Here is a 21,522-nt window from a genome sequence, read left to right as displayed (position 1 = left end):
ACCATCAAGTGGTGCCGAAATTCCTCCGTCTGAGGAATCCTGTCCCATCGAAGCAGGCAAATGCCATCCTCCGCCAAGCTTCGTTAAGATTGGTCAAGAAGAGAATAACAGCGGCTAAANTGATTGAGCATTGCTTAACTTCTACATACTTTCAGTTCAAAGGAGAGTACTATGAGCAGAAATCGGGAGCGGCAGTGGGGTCTCCCATTTCCCCGATTATTGCAAATATATTCATGGAATACTTCGAGAACGAAGTATTGAAGTCAGCACCTCAGAAACCTTCTGTATGGTTCAGGTATGTGGACGATACCTTTGTCTTCTGGCCACATGGAAAGACTGCTCTAACTGAATTCCTGGAGTTCTTGAATACTCAGCACGTGAGCATCAAGGTCACTATAGAAATTGAACAAGATAGATGTCTTCCATTCCTAGATGTCCTGGTTCAACGCAACGAGGACGGCACTCTAGGCCACCAAGTATATCGCAAGCCAACCCACACAGATAGGCATCTCAATGCTACCTCTCATCACCACCCCTCCCAGACGAATTCCGTTATTAGCTCCCTTAAGTATAGAGCTCTTACAATCTCTCAACCCGNCCTTGTTCAGTAAAATTTGCAACCTTCCGCCATCATACCTCCTCCTCTTACCCCCTCGTGAAATCTTAATTAATGAAATTCTTTCATTTATTTAATTAACGCATGCGAACGGAGGGATGAGGGGTGGCTCAAATAGATTTTGAAATCCCCTCCCCTTGGCTAGAATTTGCAACTCTGTGTTATCATGCTCCCCCTAATANAGTTGAACATCTTGAGATAGCTCTGACCAAAAATGGATATAACATCCAACCAATTCGGAAGGTCAGGCAGAAGCTACAGAGCAAGCTCTCATCTCCGGAAGAGAAGACTAATCGTGAGGAAAACCAGGAAAGACCAAAAGTGGCCCTCCTCCCCTATCTGTGAGGCACAACACAACGCATAATAGAGTACTTGGCAAACATAACATTCGAACGATCTTCCAGCCTTCAAAGAAGATCGAACAGATGCTGCCAAGCGCAAAGGATCCAAGACCACCTCTGAGCACACCAGGAGTGTACGAGATCCCCTGCTCATGCGGGAAAGTGTACATTGGAGAAACCGGGAGGAAGATCAGTACACGGATCAAGGAACACCAGCGGTGCTCCAAATACGGTCACTTAGAACAGTCTGCCCTGGCTGAACACTGGATGGACACTGGACATACTATCCAGTACGACCAAGCCAGAATGTTGTCCAAATCTCAAGGGTATTTCGAAAGGAAATACCGAGAGGGTTTGGANTCCAAACGCGGCATCCATCCGGAAGCCAAAGATTTCATTAATCATGGCCGCGAAAGCCTCAAAACTAAGATTTATATTTTTTATTCAAAAATTTTTTAATTAATTTAAATGACGCATGCGAACAGAGGGATGGTGGTGGCTCAGTCAGTTTCAGGAACCCCCTCCCCTAGTTGGCTGAAAATTGCAATCCTCCGCAGCTGAACCTCCCCCTTCCCTCCCCCCCTCGCAAAGACATNGATCCCCCAGGAGAAAGTCCCAACCCTCACTCACACTGTGAAGAATTTGAGTAAATTTGAACTCAGTGAAGCACACGTTTCTATGTTGGCGAAAGGACACAACTTTGCTTNCATTAATCATGGCCGCGAAAGCCTCAAAACTAAGATTTATATTTTTTATTCAAAAATTTTTTAATTAATTTAAATGACGCATGCGAACAGAGGGATGGTGGTGGCTCAGTCAGTTTCAGGAACCCCCTCCCCTAGTTGGCTGAAAATTGCAATCCTCCGCAGCTGAACCTCCCCCTTCCCTCCCCCCCTCGCAAAGACATAATTTTCGAGATTTGCATTTTTTGACTCAGATAGATTCTGACAACCCCTCCCCTTGTTCAGTAAAATTTGCAACCTTCCGCCATCATACCTCCTCCTCTTACCCCCTCGTGAAATCTTAATTAATGAAATTCTTTCATTTATTTAATTAACGCATGCGAACGGAGGGATGAGGGGTGGCTCAANGTTTCTTGGCTGACCTGACGAAATTCCTCACCCCTAAAGAATCCTTTCCTTCTAGACTCTATGAACTCCCCAATATCCATAAAGAGTCTGTTCCTCTCCGTCCCATTGTCAGCAACATTGGAGCGCCAACTTACCAGCTGGCCAAGTTTCTCACGAAACCACTCCAAAAATTGTCTGGCCTGAATGTTCATACATTCACNGATGAGGGGTGGCTCAAATAGATTTTGAAATCCCCTCCCCTTGGCTAGAATTTGCAACTCTGTGTTATCATGCTCCCCCTAATAAACACATTATAAAATAAATTAAAACAATGTAAAAATAATAATTATTATCTAAAGTTAATCATATGAAAATATATCCGATGTAATTCCTATCTTCTGTGCACTTTTGATTACCTAAAATAAAATAATAAGACGTGCGGCAACATTGCACACCCATTAACTAGCTCGGCAGACGACTGGTCAGACCAGCCTGGCTACTACTACTGTCGACTTTACCGATCCGAGCGGGAAATTGATGCTACCGCCATCTCGCGGCATTCCGCCTACAAGCTTCTATCATCACTGTTAACACTAAAAATTGTTTCATCCAATTGATAAATAACAATGCAATTAACGGTACCAATATGAATAAATACCTCAAATATCACCTTTTATCATGTTTTTAGGGGTCATTCCCTCTTTTCTAGCCCCAAAATCGACCATTAAAATAAACGACGGAACAACGACGCTATATCGTCACTGTGCCGTCGTTGTGGAATCACCAGGGATGGTATGCATCTGTTGCTGTTGATTGATCTATTCAATAGTCCATATGTAATTGTCAAATTTTTGAGTTCTGTGAGTTTTTGATAAAAATTTTGCGTTTCAGCATGGGTCCATTTTTTTCGGATTTTCAATAAGTATTTCCGACGAAAATTTTTCGTTCTTTCGATTGAACATGGTGCCAATTAGCTCACATCATCGAAACTGCTTTAAAATCGCTAAAAAAGTAGAAAATTGTAAGTTGTACCCCCTTCCCCCACCCCGACTGGACATTTTTTCATTTCTTTACCCAAAGTGACTATTTTTACGAAATATATTAGAAAATTAAACTGAGACTCAGATTTGTTGTATCCAAAAAATTTTTTTTCAAATTTCTTTTTTTTTTATTTTTCCCAAATTTTTTTTTGTCTTTATTTCAGAATTAATTATTTATCAACCATTCATGGACTACAATGATTAAGAAAAATTACGAAATTAAGGAGAAAAGTCATTTTAAGTGCAAAACACGATGTTTTTCGGCAAATTACGCATAAGAAAAACGTAAAATCGTTCGTTACGTTCAGATGGTAATTTATGATTTGTTAAACGTAAATTACCATTTGATAAACATAAAAAACGCTTTGTTTAGGCGTAATTTACGTTTAGGTTTTTCTGTGAGCAAACTGTTAGAAAAAAAATGCAATTTCATCGACAGTTGACTAGGAATTTTTAGGGCAGTGACACTGAATGCGATTTAGGGGAAAAAATCATGAAATTGCAGGTTTCACTGAAAATTCAGTAAAATCCCGGAATTTTAAGCAGCATAAAGATGAAAATTCCTTAATTTATTGGAATTTCCAATCTAATATTACTATTCAGAGCCAAACTACCTTGAATCTTCAGTGAAATCTGAAATTTCATGATTTATTCCCCCTAAACCGCATCCAGTGCTGTCGTGAAAATTTAAGAATATATTAACCGGAATTTGCTGGTTTTCTATTCATTTTCGAGGAAAATTAGAACTGAAATTGACAGTTATCTTTCATTTTTCCACAAAATTTTGAATTTTCAATGATGAAATCTCTTGAAATATCAGTTGTAATTAAATTCGATGAAAATTTCCAAACATTGTACCGGAAATATCAGACAAAAATTGTTAACAGTGTACTGCTCTCATTCAGAATCCAAAGAAGCCAACATCACTAAGAGTTGACGCATTGATGCTCTCCTCCAACCCGTCATGAATGTTATGAAGAGCGCTGACTGAAAAACGCCAACGATAACCCACTCTTTCATAAAAAAACCCCTGGACAAACCCCCCCCCCCGGATATCGCTACCCCCCTTTTTGCAAAATTTCCCCTCAAAAATTAAAAAAAGTTTCTAGATTTTAGAAAATATTTTTTTCTGAAATTAAGTATATTTTAGTTTAAATTTAATCCTAATTTTGATAATTAATTTTAAACCATTTTTGTCGAAAATTTAGAAAAAAGTTTCTAGATTTTAGAAACCTGAATGTTAGCAACCACCGTTTCTAAAATTTAGACACTTTTTTCTAAAGCTAATCCACTGTTTTTCTCCGTGTGAATAAAACCCTGAAAAATCGGCTTGAATCAAACCGAAAAATCGGTCTGAATCAAACCGAAAAATCGGCTTGAATAAAACCGATGTCGGCTGAACCCGTTTCTGCTTGAAATAAACCACTTTTCGACTTATATCAGACCCGGAATTCGGATTGGCCTAGTCCAAGTCACTCGGTCTGAATCAAGCCGAAAATCGGTTAGAATCAAACCGACGTCGACTTGAATCAGTACTTTCTTGGGTGGAATCTGATAAGATTCTGAAAAGAGTATCTGGAACCGTATCGAATCCCATACTGGTCAAAAAGATCCGATCCTAGATTTTTAATCATGCATGGATCGAAGTAAACATTACATTTCTGATCCAAAAATGATTAAAATCTATTTCCATCCATCAGTCTCTCATTCTAGCCTGATTTGATTTTGCGCTCGGGTAGTTGTCCTCTCAATGAAATTTTCTACATTTTTTTAAATTCATCGGACAAATCTGCAATAGTGATGCCGCAAGACAAGACAAGGTAAGAGTGAGCTACTCCCTTGTCTTGTCTTGCCATCGAACTGAAACTCTCTCGTCCCTGCTTGTGTTGTTCCATGAGAGAGAACCCTTCTCTTGTCTCAATTTTTCAAGTCAAGAGAACAACTCTCGCCCTCTCTTGTCTTGAATTTCGTTTGAGAATGAAATTACTTGGGCGAAATATTCATTTGATGTCAATTCCTGCTGATAGGTATCCATATATAAACAAATGAATAAATAAATATATAAAAACATAAATGAAGATAAACAAGTGGTAATTGCATTTTTTTTATATCTAGTATGGTTATTTTTGCTAATAAATCAGCAATTTCCACATTTCATTTTGTGATATATCCACACCTCGTGAACTATAATAATGATCAAGTTTTGATTCATATTAAACGATATTTATTTTGAAAAAGTTCATGAAATTTTACGCCACTCAAAATACTATTTTTTTCATACTTATTTCATGTGACCCCCGTTAATTGGAATTGGAATTCTCTATAAATTCTATTAACCCTAGTCTAGTCATCAATCACAACCCTGCGACTTGGTCACCTCGGTGGGGATTCGCCGCCGTGTCATTTCGGCTTTAGCGTTGCCGAATTCACTCTACACTGCCCGGGCGCGTCTAGCGAGTTTCCGGCAATGTCGCGGTCATAGGCAATTCCATTTAACATGAGAAAAAATAATTCATCTGTCCAAAATAATTTATTTCAATTGACAAAGTTGAATTTTTTGAATTTTTCCGATTAGCCAGTCAATTGTAATTAAAGAAAAACGACGCGCGGCGGGGTTTCACTCATAGGGTGACCAATCTAGGGTTAAAATTCTAAGGTATGCTTATTAAAAATCTATTTGTTTGTTGCGCGGATTCGATGAGATATTTGACAGGAAAAAGTTGATAGATTTCGATTTTTCTATGTAAATATTCCCTTAAATTTTTTTTCTGTAACAATACTTAGACATGAATTTTTCAATTTTTTTTCACTCAGATCTTGTAATGCAAAACACAACAAAATATAGCGGAAAAAACTAGGAAAATCCGTGTCCAATAATTTTAATAGAAAAAATCTCAAGAGAAAAATTTGAACACAAACATTGAAATCTATTGACTGTATCCCATTCAATATCTCATAGAATCTGCGCAAGAAATAAATAGAATTTTAACGAGAATATCTTACAATTTTAATAAAATACTGGTAAGGTTTCTATTAACTTTTTCATACGTGTCAAAATTGATCGGCAGATTTTTTACGGCCTTTTTGAGTTCCCTTTTTGGGTCTCATCTCGGCACTCTATCGAACCCTATGCATGTGGCTGTGGATTCTACACTGTACCGCATTCGCACTCCTATAGACCATAAGAGTAGCATGGAAAATCGCAGGAAACCCATGCTGGTACAGGCGGTTACTTTATTAGCAACCTCCCGCTCGCCGGAGCCTTCCGTTGAAAAATACGGTTCCACGGGGAATCGAACTCACAATCTTACGCACACTAGACCTGCGTCTAGCCCATTCGGCCACCAACGTCGGTGGATCGGCAGATTATGTTTATTCGTTCCGATTCACAACTGAGGATCTTCTCAACTGCGCTTGGTGCAACCGGGCCTAAGAAAATTTCTTCATTTAAATTAAATACTTTTTTGTTACTAGGCCCGGTAAAACGCGTTTCTAACCTTGTTTCGCTCGGTAAGATTGCGATTTTCGGGCCAGTAGCGAAAAAGAGTTTGCATCATACACGGAGAGAAAAACAAACAAGTTCGCAAACAAGTCTTACCTGAGCCAACAAAATCGTTAGTTGAAAATTAATAAGAACTGCTCAAGCAGTTTGAAAGCCGATCGGCTGTCAAAAACCACGAAATATTTGGCTCAAAAGGAGGATCTTCCATACAAGATCCTTTTCAGGATAAAAATATCTTTCACAGAGAAAAGTTTATCAAGAAATATTTTGTCTCTAAGTTATAAGACTGTTGTATTATTATTATTATTTTATTCATGAATTCATTTTTTGGCTCTGGTGCACCGTATACATGAAACGAGGGATAGCAGTTTGTTAACTACTATCGCTCGCTACCATGGTTGAGTAGCCAAAACGACCAACTACTATCCCTCGTTTCATATACAACAAGCATTAGCCGGGAGCAAAATACGTATGGGAGCATCGAATAACAAAGAAGTAGTTCTAGAAATTACATTTCTTGGTTGTACATAGAATAAAATCTTTTGAAAAGACCAAATCGACTTTTGCAGCAAAAATGTTTAATCGCGGCACACGTTTCGTATGTTTGGCACAAAAAATCCGTTTTTGTTCATTTTTAACAAACTATTTGTTTGGCACAAGTAAGACTTATTTGAGAACTCGACCGTTTTTCTCTCAGTATAGGTAAAGTGTCTTCCTTAATCCGTCCTAAAATCGAAAATTTTTACCCTTCCGAATGAATGAAAATTTCAATGCTGGAAACTCCAGCATTAATACTTGGTATGTTAAAATCCAACGAAAACTAAACGCTGATGTTTCTTTTTTATGTTGCAGAGGAGGAAATAATTCAATAAACCGCAGGAGAGGGAAAGAACGTTCTGTCGAGTTATGGAGGATCGCTGGAGATAGTCTTTGAATCGATTTGACAGGCTACAAAACATAGGACGACGAAATCAATATCACAAAGAATCCCGCTGACTCGATGATGATTTATTGGTGAGGTGAACCTGTATACAAACTTTATATACAGGTTCTTTGGTATTTCAGGATATTTCTCTTAACCTTTGAGTGGTCACGCTATGGGGGAATCGCAGCAGTTCTTCGATTTTTTTTCTCACATGAAAACCCCATAATTGAAAAATTTATGAAAATTTGTATTCCTATTCTCAACTAAACCGAACGCATTGACAATTTTTTTTGTTCCATACTCGCACCATTCAATTATCAAAATCTTCTGAAAACTCAACTCGCAGAAAATCTCCGTGTTCGACCTCTCAATGTTAAAATTTTGTGCCTAATGAGATCGAATTACAGTATTATCCACACACTATTCTTATTTTATATCCCCACTTCTTTTTCCTTAAAGGTTTAGAATTACTCATAAACTACAAATGGATAATTTTTTCCTATTGTTTTTACAAAAATTGCAAAATACACGGGGCTGCGAATCCCCCATCGTGCGACCAACAACGTTCGGTGAAGAGCTGCGACTACTCAAGAGTCAAATACAGAGGAAGTGAATTTGGACTTGGTGAATAGGATGATATTCTTATGGCTTTTTTTGACAGAGGCTTTGTTATTCAAGTATTCGACAGTATGAGACGAAGAATGGAAAATAAATCTGAAATGGATTTACAACTCGTGCCTTGAGTTTCTTTGCAAGAAGAAAACGAAGTGTATTCAATATGTATAAGGCGCATATTTCATGCACACTTTTTTGCATAAGTGACTTACGCAGAATGGTTAGTCTGCATTCATCAGTGGATCTTCTGTTCAAGTTACTGCGCTTTGGGGGATGGGAGAAGAAATTGCAAGAAAACATGAAGAATATAAAAATCTCCTGAAATCACTCATTTTCGACATATCAATACGATTAACGCCATTAAGTCACCTTTGATTTAACCCATTCTGTCCCTCATTTCTCATTACCAAAACATTTTGTTTAGAAATAGGACTGACAAATTTTGTAACAATGTGTGATAGCGTCGCAAATTCAGAAAATCGTTCCCCCACCATTTTTTCAAGAAAAAATGTTCTCTTCTAAGTGAATGTTAAAAATTTACATAAGATAAAAGGCTGAGGGGGCATGGAAATCATTAGCTCCAACGTTTGATGTTTCGAAGTATGGTAAGAAAAAGTGGTAAAAAATCTCTAGAAATTGCGGAAGTCGAGGAACAAAGCAGAAGACGAAGAAATTCAGCGTTGGAATTTCACTCCCTCTTCCTCTAACAATCTCAAAGGAAGACATTAACTCCTCTGAAATATTGTTTCAATCTCGCCATGAAAATACCGCCTGAAAGGTTCCATGAATCAATGTTAACATGAAAGTGACCACCGAAATAGCGTTAATTTCATAAAGATTTTATAGTGAAATAAATGTGATACTTTTCCGAGAGAATAAACCATGAAAATATCCAATGTCGAAGTACGGAGGCTGAAGTTATTACCACATTCTCTTCCTCCACACCAACATTTTTATAGTATTTTTCTGAGAATCTACTTGAGAGGTAGATTCTACCTGTTGTAATAAATTGTAGTTCTCATTTGGGTCAACAGGTCATTGACAATAAGTTAATTCTGATTAAATTCTCAACTGATGAGGTAGAACGTAACAGAAGCGAGGGGGACAAGATAAATTTTTCGAAATATTCATAACTTTGAAACTAGTGATGGAAGTAGAGAGTATTTGAATATTGGTATGAATGATTCCCTGAAACCAAATATTGTGAACGTCTGGACAATTGAAGCCATTGAGTATTGCTATTCAGATTTTCTTAGTCGTGAAAACAGCTCTCCAACAAATTGGATCAGTTCGAACGGAGGTTCGCTTAGTTTAGTGGATTATAGGAGTTTTGAAACATTAAAATTAATTGTTTCAATACTATGGCACCGCAACTGATCAACTGAATACACTGAACGTGCGTTTCTGTGGAATCATTTTTTTGGGTAGTGTAGGCATATTGAACTCGGAAAGTATTGAGAACTTCAACAGAGAGTAATGAACGAAAGGCACAGAGCAATGACCCATTCTCGGATGACACAACTTTAATAGTTAACCAGTTAGGTTTTCGCATACTTCTCGAAAGAAGCCCTCGTCACGAATATGCTTCGTGGATTTGAATAATCGATTATCGCTCTCATACCATTATCCAACCGGTTTAAAAAATGGTACCATTATCAATGCGCCCTAGTAGAAATTGAAAGTCGATTTACTGTCACTCTGGATGTTTCTGGGCGACATTACGTGTCGGGACGACGAACCATAAGGACGTCTGGCGAACACGCTCCATAGGTAGTGTGGGAGATGGCCCCTCACTATGTGCCGGCGAGTCTGTGAGCAAGCTTCTAATTATGACTGCACTTCAAAAACTACGTTCGGTTTATGAGTTAGAAATGGGCTGTTGAATTGGAAAAATGAGGAAAATGTGAAAAAATCCTGAGGCGAGTGACGGTGGACAAAATCCGACTCATAACTATGAAAATTGCCCAATGTCTGATCACCATAACCTCTGAAAAATTAACTCATTTGTTTAATAACTCATTTGTTGGTTTAATTGTTAAGTTTTAAAAAACGTTTTACACTAATTTATCAATCAGATGAGAAGAGTCAGAAAAAAAAAACAAAATTCCTATCACTGTTTGTCAAGATTTTCTCCTAGAATCAATTGTATTGCAAATAAAGAGATAGGAGAGAGTGGGGGAAAATGAAACAGCGAGGCGAAATGAAACATGGGGCGAAATGAAACAGTCGAAAAATGACTGATGTAATTCAAGCAACTTATTCCATAGCCTTTGTCCTATCTCATGCAGGTGACCTTATAAAAACGATAGGGCCAAGTTCGACGCAAGCGAGCCCAAAAATAATTTTTGCACAAGTAATTTACACAAATTACCCTGATGGGTTCTTTACATTTTTACATTAGTTCGAAAAACTTGCAATTTTCGGTTACTGGAATGTTTTGTTTTATTCCGAATGACAAAGAGGCAGTGTTGGGGCATTCAAATATTACATCACATTTTTTGGACTTTTTAGATCTCTCCCCTCCCTCAGTCACAAGCCGTCAGAAAGATGGACCCCCTCCCCCGTTTTTATGGCGAATTCTTTACTTGTTTCATAAAATTGAATTTAAAAATCGAAAATAACGAAAAGAAGGCAAAGAATTAGTTGAACATTTAAATCTTTAGACGATCCTCTTTAAATTCTTCATGACTTATTAACCTGTCAGTAGACGCGCGGTTCCACCAGAATTCTTGACGTGATGAGAGAATCCCTCATCGGCTTCTCGTAAGAATAGAGTCAAATATCGCCACAGGTAGCGCTGTTTGGGGTTCAGCGGCACGAGTCCCGTATCGGTAACATGTGAAAAATTTCAGTCGAGCTGAAGAAAATATTTTTTTTCTAGTCAACCCTGACCGATAGACGACTTTTATCACCACCAGAGTTAACTAGAAGAGTTACTTGGAACAATTAGGAAATTTCAGTAAAATATTTGCACTTCTAGAGTATATTTCCTATGGAGTGATAATTTTTGTTAGGGAAAGGCTCATAGCGCGCCTACTGACGAGGTAAACTGTTGTTTTCACAGCATTCTAAAATATCTCTCCATAAATTTCTGAAAGAACTGGTGAAACTTCTGTTGTTTTGAATTAGCGATTTCCTCAATTAAAAATAGGAAAAAATTATGCAACGTCACAACTCATGAAGAAAACGCCCTCTCCTCCTCTTCATCACAAAGCATCACAAACCACGTTCCTCCCTCCTCCTTCTTAAATGGTGTGACTTAATATTTCAATGGCGCCTGTTCGGTACTTGAATGTCATAAACAATAGTATATTATGTTTCTAGAACAGATAAACCACGAATTCTAATTTCACTTCGTTTGATTTAAACGCGGTTTTCGATACTTGGGATATAAAATACTATTTTAACTTTACATGGTGTAAATTCATAGTATTAAAAAAAATCAACGATTCCTTGAATTTTCCAGTAAAACAGTTTTTACCTCTCAATTCTGGAGTCAAACGCATGAAGATGTTACCTCGTAAACGGTTAATTTCATGGGAATCACCCTTGTAGAAATCTCTCTGCTCAATAGGCGCTGGTTATACAGCCAAGACGAGGCTGAGTTACAAGTCATAGAGAAGAGCGATGAAAACGTAAAGAATTCAATAGAGATCAGTAGATAATGAGGTTCGACCCTCCTGACGTGTGGCCCTCATGAAGTATAACCTTCGACGTGTGATCCTCGCGAAGTATGAAGTTCGTAACTTATAACCTTCGCACGACATGATCTTCGTGAAACTTCACGGTTTATGATCCCGAGTGGATATTGCTTCAGACGATCCTGAGACTTGCTGAGGTCTCGATATGTCGGTGGTCAGATTTAACTGATCAGATGGTACTTGATGAGGAACTGATTACTTCTTGTCCTGATTCGGCGAACCTGATCTGCCCCTGAGATCCGTCCGCCTGCAATCACTCTGATCAAGTTAGCATTAGGTGGACCCGATCTTAAACTGAGGTCCGCTCACCTGCATTTATTCTGATTAGAATCGCATCAACTCGGCCTGATCTCAAAACGAGTAGTCCGTCTACAATTGCTCTGATCAAATTTGGATTACGTGGGCCTGATCTGAAACTGAGATCCGTCTGCTTGCAATCATTCTGATCAGTTTCTGATGAGGTAGACCCAACCTTAAGTTGAGCCCGCCGCCGGCAATCATTCTGATCAAATTTGGATTGGGTGGCCCTGATCTAAGACTGAAGTACGTCCGTTTGTAATTATGTGGATCAGTTAGACATAATTTCACCCTAATGTCAGGCTGCCTCAGTTTAATCTGATTCGGATCCGGTCCACCTGGTCTCAATTTTAATGATCCTTTTTCAAGAATCCATTTTTCAATATCAAATGTGACGGTGGAAGAAGAGGGTGTATATATACAGTGTCACCAATATATAGTAAACGTATCAAAGTTATACATAACTTATCATGAATGCACCAAGTTTTCGTTTATTCATCAATGTTATTATTATTGTCATCTTCATTATCAATAGATCATGTAAATAAAAATTACCTGAAAAAATATTACTCTTTGGAACATACGGGAAAATTTTCAAAAATCATAAATAATTCCAAAGTTAACGAATACTGATTCATGTAGGCAATGTGGAGTCCCCTTGACAATAGTAACGCTATAGTCTAGTGATTAGGGCATGAGATTAGTAATCGTTGGGTTCCCGGTTCGATCCTCGGCATCGGTCAAAATAAAGTTGTTTCAGTGGTAATTACGTTAAGAATTCATAAAAAGCGGCGATTAACAATGAAAAAAGTTAATTATCTTTTGTTTTGAATTAATCACTGTGGATATATAATTACTATTGATAACGATGAACAGGTCATCCGGTTCGTATGCGTTTGGCTTGATCAAGTTGAGATCAATTCGCCCCGATCAAATCCGGATTGGTCAGAGGCATTGCCTGTTTGATCAAATCCTGATCCATCAAGTTAATCAAAACCGGATCCGCGGTCAGGTCTGACTTGATCCGTACTTGATCAGCACCTGACCAGAATTTCCACTTGGGATAAAATATGACTTTATAAGGTTTTTCACACTTTTTACATTTATTACGTAAATTACGAGTTTTTTTATAATAACATGTAAATAATTGCTGTCGACAGTTGTCCAACCCTGCACGCAAGAAAAAATTCAATGAAAAAACCTAGCGAATTCACTAGACAATTCTGTTCGATTTCTGTTGAACTTTCTATTAGTTGTTGGCCGATTCTATTGAAATGTTCAATAGAAAACACTCTATAGAAAAAGTAAATAGAATCCGATTTTTCTATACAACTTATACTATTGAGATATTTTCCATAAAATTTCCTCGGCTCAAAATTTTGCAAGTTTTCTTGTTTGATTTTCTTGATAAAAAAAAAGAAGAATAGAATGAAAAAAAACTTGGAAAATTTAAGCCGAGGACTTTCTATAGAAAATACCTCAATGGAAATCCAATAGAATTGTCTAGCGAAATCACTTGGTTTTTCTATGAAATTTCTACGCATGTGTGCACCCGGGACAAGATTTTTTTGTAGTGATTTTCAAGTTTCCGAGTTTAAAAAGTATACAATAATAATTTCGGAACGAGGAATCGTGAGAAGCAATACCGAATATTTTTACATTATTATTTTATTATCTGATACAAGATGTTCGCATACCTACACGCACGAAAAAATTTAATAGAAAAACCTATCGAATTCGTTGGAAAATTCTATTGAATTTCTATTAAATTTCGTATTAGTTTTTGGCTGATTCTATTGACATATTCTATAGAAAACATTCAATAGAAAAAGTCAACAGAATTCGATTTTTCTATATATAACTTATTCTTTTCATATATTTTCTATAGAATATGCTCAACTCAAATTTTCTAAGTTTTTTTCATTCTATTTTTTTTCTTCTCATCAAGAAAATCAAACCAAAAAATTTAGAAAATTTGAGCCGAGGAAATTCTATAGAAAAATCTCAATAGAATAAGTTATATAGAAAAATTGAATTCTATTGACTTTTTCTACTGAATATTTTCTATTGAACATTTCAATAGAATGGGCTAAAAACTAATATGAACAGTTCAATAGAAATTCAATAGAATTTTCTAACGAATTCGATAGGTTTTTCTATTAAATTTTTTCGTCCGTGTATACTTGAAGCAGTGTTCAGGTGTACTGTATATTTTGACATTCATTTTGATGAATTATTATCATTTTTAAAGGAATATATTTTAAGCTATAATCAGTAATATTTAGTGTTTCATGTTCAATTTCAGCAGGATTGCCCAGAAGTATCGTCGTTTGTGAGAGATATGCAAATTTTTGTGAATTGACTTTTTAAAATTATCTCAATAACTGGATTGGTGAATCTGGTTTTATACATTAATTGTATCAACGCAAATAATCGAAACGGAACCTGCTTGATTTTTATTTGGAGCCATTTGGGTACGATTTTTTTTGTTGAATTTAAAGAAAAGTTGAATATTCAACCCAATATTGTATGAATTTGCAATGACTTCTATAACAACACGGTTCAAGTGTGTTATCAGAATCCAATTTCCTAGAAGAGATAATTTTCATGGTTGGATAATAAGAAATAATTTCCACGTTTTCGCTCATCTTGTGAAGTGAGTACTCCTACCACCAACATTTAGTTGCTTTAAGATATAGTAGAACGGAGTTATTCCTCATCCCAAAGCTCTTTCAATCCAAGAAGAATACTACCTCGAAGTTCTATTGCCCAGGAAATCAAATAACGTTCTCTCATGTATTTCATTTTATTCCATTCCGAACATTCTATTTCTGGGCAAAAATCAAATAATATTTATGTATAATAATATGAATTTCTCAAGAGGATTTGGTGACTCATTGATTTGGACAACTGATTTTGATCTGAAGTGGATTCATTTTATCTGAATTAAGGGAACAGTTCTTTTAATTAGTGCACTTCAGTCAAAAATCAGCTCATAGGAAATAGTTTTAGAGCCACCGGTGTTAGTGAAATTTGTATAAAAATAGTTTTCATATTGACAACTTAGTAACAAAGTCACTTAACTACAAAAAACGGCGATTTCAAAAAGTAAAGTGTCGTATCTCCAAAAAATGCGCTATTTCTGCTCGGTATTGGAAAAATCATCGAAATAAACATTTTTAATTTTTTGGAACAGACCAACGTATCTCCAATTATTTTCGATCAAACAAGCGTAACTACAACTTACGTTCTTATGTTACAAAAAATTGTAAACTTTTAAATCATCGAAAAAATTGAAAATGTACGGATTTGGTAGATATGTTGTTATGACTTGTATGTGTAACAAGCAAACGTACCTCCCACAAACACGAAGAAAAAAAGTGGATTAGCTTTAGGAACAACTTTCTAAATTTTAGAAAACGTGGTTTCTAACCTTCACTTTTCTAAAATCGAGAAACTTTTTTCCAAGTTAAAAAAAAATCGTTCAAAAGTAATGATCAAAACTCGGATCAAAACAAACAAACATATCTGCGGATGTTCGGGAGATAGGTTGCTCTTTTATTTAGATGATCATTACATACGTTTCTCTGACTCCCATTTCTCGGAGATACGTTTCTTTGTTCCGAATTAATTTTTATATGCTAAAAGTGTTGAAAAAACCCTGATATATGCAAATCTTAATGAAAATGGGGGTACATTTTTTTCACACAAATTTTCAGAAATTTTGAAATTTTGGGAGATAAGCGACTCTGTTACTAAGCTGCCGATATCTCTCATTTTTTCTACCAAAAATATCCTTATGTTATGAAATAATCCTATCAAGAATTAAGTAATTTCCTACCAAAGTATTCCCTACTGACTCATTTGTAGCGATGGCAATTCCCGGAGAAAAACATGCAGGAGGAGAAATTTTTTTCAAGTTCTCCTCGCGGAAAATCAATATTTCAATAAAACAGTTGCCTATGAAGGATATCTCTAAGTGGGTTTATCGTAGGAAATATGAATTTTCATAAACATTCGTGGTGAGGGGACTCCTATATAAAATGTCCCCCCCCCCCCAGAGAATCAGGATCGTTTTCCAATAGAAATTATTCGTACAGCTTATCAACCACTTATGATTCTCTATTTCATGGTGAAGCATTCAAACGGATACCCCTAATTTAGCATTTTCTTTAAATGTGAATTTATAGAAAAAAGGCCCAATGTTTTCAGGAGGAATTGTTTATAGACCTCACATGAAAAAGTCTCTTAACTCATGAGACCAATAATTTCATACATTACAAGATGTAATAAATTGACTTGGTCCTGAAGCTTACCACTTGACTGCTCGATTCATTGAGAAAATTTTCTATATTTTTGTTATGTGGCTTTGTCACGTTCAGATCGTTTATTTGGCTTTATATTGACCTCTAATATTACTCCTAAGAAATATCGAAAGCTGCCAAGTTTCCAAAACTTTCGTAAAACTTTCAGAGGTGACGGAGTTTGGAATAATGCTGTTAGAACAACAACTAGTTGTCACTTTAACATGTTGAACATCTTAGTCCTGTACGTGGCTTGACAACTTTGTTCACGAAATCGCAAGGGTCCTTTTACGACAGTCACAGAGATAGAGAATCTTCCAATTACCTCGTTCGCTCACTTGCCCGAGTTCCACGCACGAAAAAAAATCATAGGCAAACCTAGGTAATTCATTAGAGAATTCTACTGGATTTCTATTCAACATTGTATTAGTTTTTTGTCAAATAAAAATAGTCGATGAATATATTCAATAGAATTTGATTTTTCTGTAGAACTTATTTTATGGAATATTTTCTATGGAAATTACTCGTTTCAAATCCTGAGTTTTTTTGTTGAATTTCTTCTATGAAAAGAGAAGAAATATGGAGTAGAAAAAATTTAGAAAATTCAAATCGAGGAATCCCTACAAAAAATGTCTCAATACAAAAAGTTCTATCGAAAGATGAAAGTCTACTGATTTTGTCTAGAGAATAGTTTGTGTTGAACATCTTCTATTAAAAAATGCGCTGTAAAGCTGCTTCAATAATTTCTTTACTAGAATCCGCTAAAAACTCATAGAATTCAACAGGATTGCAGTAGAATTTTCTATCGAATTCACTACGTTTTTTTACGATTTTTTTTCGTGCGCGTTCTTTTAATTAATGTCGAATATGATATTGCATTCCGACTTTGAACGTTTATGCATTACTCGCTTGATTCTTTTAGTAATGAAGTGAAAAAACGTAATGAGTTGAATTTAAAAATGTTAAATAAAACGTTGTTTCGAGAATTAACCAATTCGAATGAACAAAAGTCGTAAAAATAACGTGGGAAAAATGAATATGCGTCATTTGAATTGCACTCGTTTGTTTACTTTTTTCTGCTTCCAAACGGAAGCATTGTAATCGTTCAAATTTAAGGTTTAGATTTTTTGTGTTATATCGACCCATTATGATCTAAAAAGCCTGAAAATGAAATTTTTAGACCATGTCCGTATGTATGAATGTATGTGTGTGGTAAAATTTTTGTTCAATTGTTCGCTACTGAATGTATGGAATTGAATTTTTTTTTAAATGAAGATATTGTTGAGCCCTATCGATCGCCATTAATTAAAATTTAATTCATCGATTAGTTTCTTCAATTTGTGAATTTTGTCGAAAATCGATTGTCCCACGATAAGCAGAAAAAATATTCTGAATTTATTGAACGATAGTTTAAAAAAAAAATTTGGATGTCCTTTTGACCGAGTTCAGAGATAAAGGCGATAACAACAATCGTTATTTTGATTTATTCCAAAATTCTCAAAAATTGTGTATTTTTTGAAAATCAGAATTCCGAGGATATTATTGAATATTATGCTTCAAATGAATTCAATCATAGCCTAAAATGTATGTTTTAATGCCTTTTAATGATTTTAGTTTTATGATGATTTTTGAAAATTGTGAATTCTACATGAATTTCCTTGAAAGTGAGCTTTCTGATGGTTTCTTCAAATGTGATGTCTCAAATTCATTCAAGTATGTGTAAATAAAATTTTTCTATTAACATGTTATTGAAGAGTGAGGGTAGAGCTAGAACTTTAAAAAACACAATCGGTTGTACGGAAGAGAAGGGATAATAAGAATAATGGGGCTATGATAACATTCAACTAAGTTGAAAATCTGACAAAGTTAGATAAACGGAAATTTTATTCCATTTAATAAAATGAAATAAACAATGAATTATACATGATAGAAGGAAATGATGTGCAGGATAACCATGCGGAAGCATATTGCTAATTTATTAGCATAAATAACTATACTTATGAAATACAAGAGCAATTTCCGACTTATTTAATCACGAGTTCATTGATTTTACACCGGGAAATTTAGGGAAATCTGAGAAATATTGAGTAAATCTCGAGGGAATGTATATATATCACGCAAGTTGCGAATAAAAAAAGTCAGGAAAAGAGACTAATTTATGAATGTCATCGTATTGCCAGCACTTTATATTTGATATTGAAGATACAAATCGATAAATGCACAGCTAAAAGTTTTCCGAAATTGAAGTAAGAGTTGAATATGACTTGTTAATCTTGTCAATTTGAATTTAATTTGAGATCAAATTTTTCACGCAATATTATGTTCACTTTGCGAAATTTTATAAAATTTCAACCACAGCTTCAATTTTCCAATTCATTGGGTAAAGTAAACAATAACTTGGATTAAAGTTCCAAACCATTCAGTATTCAGAACAATAATTACCCGCAATTAATTTTCGTAATTAATTGCGAGTTTAACCATCGTACCCTTATTGAAGAATTATCTAATTTATTAATAAGAACATTCATGGGAATTTCATGCTCAATTAGCTATTATTAAAAATTTCAAAATTTTATGCAATCAATGTAAAGAGTATTGTCGATTCTTTACTCGAATATTTCCAAAACAAAGACTAAATGGCTCCGATAGAAAAAGTCAGCCAGAATAATTGTAAAGTAGAAAGTATTTTATTTTATGAGATTTACTTTTATATTTTTCTCGCAAGAAACATAAACAAGTGGGAAATTGCTTTTGCATCAATAGACTATAATTTTTTTGTTAATAAATTAGCAATATACTTCCGAATGGTTATTTTAGACACCATATACTTTTAGATTATATAATTCATCGTTTTATAGCATTTTATGAAATTCAATGGAATGTTTTCGTTAATCAATTCTGTTATATTTTTAATTTAGTTTAATATTTTATGAGATTTCAAATATGAAATATATATATACTATCAATTTATTCGATGAAAGTAAAGTCAAAGTAGGTCATTTTAATGATAATGGAATCAATATTAACCTTTCGTTTTTCTTTATTCAAATAATCAGTGGAAGTAAATTTTCCAAAAGTTGGAAAATCAACAAACTTTTGAATGCTATGAGAATAATTTCCGCATTTCTTTCATTAAGAATGAAAGAATGATGCTATCTATATTATGGAATGAATTTGAAACATCATATTTGAAGAAACCATAAGAAAGTTCACTTTCAGAGTAATTTATGAAAAACTCAAAAGTTATCAAAATCCTCGTAAAAATCAACCCAGCGAATATTGGTATCATAACGATCATTCAACTTTAAAGAAGTAACTTTGAAACAAATATTATCAGCTATCATTGAATAAATTTAATACCATAATATCTAAAGAAATCTTCGGCATTGTAATTTTTATAAAATACTAAATTTTGCAAAATTATTGCACAAATCAACACAACGATTATAACTATCGCCTTCATCTTCGAATTCGGTTGAAGAGACATCCAAATAATTTTTCAAGCCATTCTTCAATGAATTCAGAAATTCATTTTTAAATTATGATGGGACACCCGATTTTTTTAAATTCAAAAATATAATATATGGATTAAATTTTAATTAATCTCGATGAATGGGGGTCAACAACACCTATATTTTTTAAAAATTATTCAATTCCATCGATTTATTAGCAAATAATTTAAGGGAAAGTTTGTCACATACATACAAACGAGAGGGTTTAAAAATGACATTCGGAGTTTTTGGATCATGATAGTTTGACATAACACAAAAAATCCGAAACTCAAATTTGAACGATTACAATGCTTCCATTCTTCCGGATTAGTGACCTCAAATTCTCAGTTCCACATAACTAGATCAGTAGTGTTGATTGCCTTATTAAGAAATTATTCACAAAATTTTGAAATAAAAAATTTATTTTCGAAAAACTCATGAATATTTCTCATGAATCCGGACTGTAGATGTTTGTATTGGGAGTCTAAAGTTTCAAAATACAAATCAGAGATCTTTCACAATAGGGTTCACACCTCAAACTAATCGCAAATAAGAGTTGTACTGAATCTGTTTTCAGTTTTTTTGCCCATGAAGTTGCCACATTATATCATTTGGATTTTTACTATTTTAAAAGTATTTTATAAAATCACCAGAATGTAAATAAATTTCGACGAAAACACTAGTTTTATTTCCAAATTCAAACTTGGATGTAAATCCATTCAATTTGACAAAACTTGGAAATTTAATAAATGAAAAAATGAATTAGGACCGGTTGCGTCAAACTCTCTTGGCTATTCAAATGATAGGGTCAAACTTATTCTGGTGTAAACTACATGTCCCAACAGGTCGTTAACTGCTGATTTAGTTAACTGAAGCTAATACAACTGGCTCATAATTGATTCGAAAAAAGTTAATAATCTGTTGAAACGAGAGAATAAAATCCTAGGTCAGGAACTATAATTTCTAATTTCAAATGTATACTAAAAGAATCACTACATCACTACGCCGAGTATAATTTGCAGAATTTTTGAATGAAGAATTCACTTTCAACGAAAGCTTTAACGAAACCAATTTTCACCCATAAATCCTTGTATCAAAAACTTGATTTAATTCAATTCTATTAGTTTCAAAAATGAATTGGAAAACCGATTAACGCGGTAAATGCAAAATTAATTAATTAAAATATTCAGAACTTACCAAAAAATCACAAGAATTGTAGCGAATTTGATTTCGAACGATAGAACCAGACGATACTCGTGCAAAGGACGATACCAAAGTGATGCTAGAAACGTACCCGCAGATGCTTTTATATAAAACTCCGCGACTTGGCGCCGCGTAGGTACGACCTCCTCTCCAACCCCTGAAATCCTCCCTCAACTAGCCAACGTCGTCCAATCACCAGTCGACCTATGCTCCCACACGTCGTCGCCCCTCACCCGTCGTGTTTATTCGAAACCACCGCCGCTAGCATTCACGTAAATCCGCACTTTTTACCCCTCAAATATTCTTCAACACAACTCAACTCTCCTTAAATACAACTACGCGCCACAGGTGCTCGGCCCATTTTTCCCTTACTCATCATTTTCAGCCCCCTGAACTCCTCTTTCCATTCAAACCTTA

General features: G+C 35.1%; 1 protein-coding gene across 1 annotated transcript in view; it reads right to left on the bottom strand.

The window, feature by feature from the left end:
• Window positions 1-21,164, bottom strand: part of LOC107039700 (diuretic hormone class 2) — a 620,828-nt gene extending 599,664 nt beyond the window's left edge. Inside the window, exon 1 of the mRNA XM_015259459.1 lies at window positions 21,100-21,164. The gene's annotated coding sequence lies outside the window, so the exon portion shown is untranslated. The remainder of the gene's footprint in view (window positions 1-21,099) is intronic.
• Between the last annotated feature and the right edge of the window lie 358 nt (window positions 21,165-21,522).

This window comes from Diachasma alloeum, unplaced genomic scaffold, assembly GCF_001412515.2.
Source record: "Diachasma alloeum isolate Michigan unplaced genomic scaffold, Dall2.0 Dall_scaffold_00304, whole genome shotgun sequence".
Taxonomy (NCBI): Eukaryota; Metazoa; Arthropoda; class Insecta; order Hymenoptera; family Braconidae; genus Diachasma; species Diachasma alloeum.
This window is presented reverse-complemented; position numbering and strand designations above follow the sequence as displayed.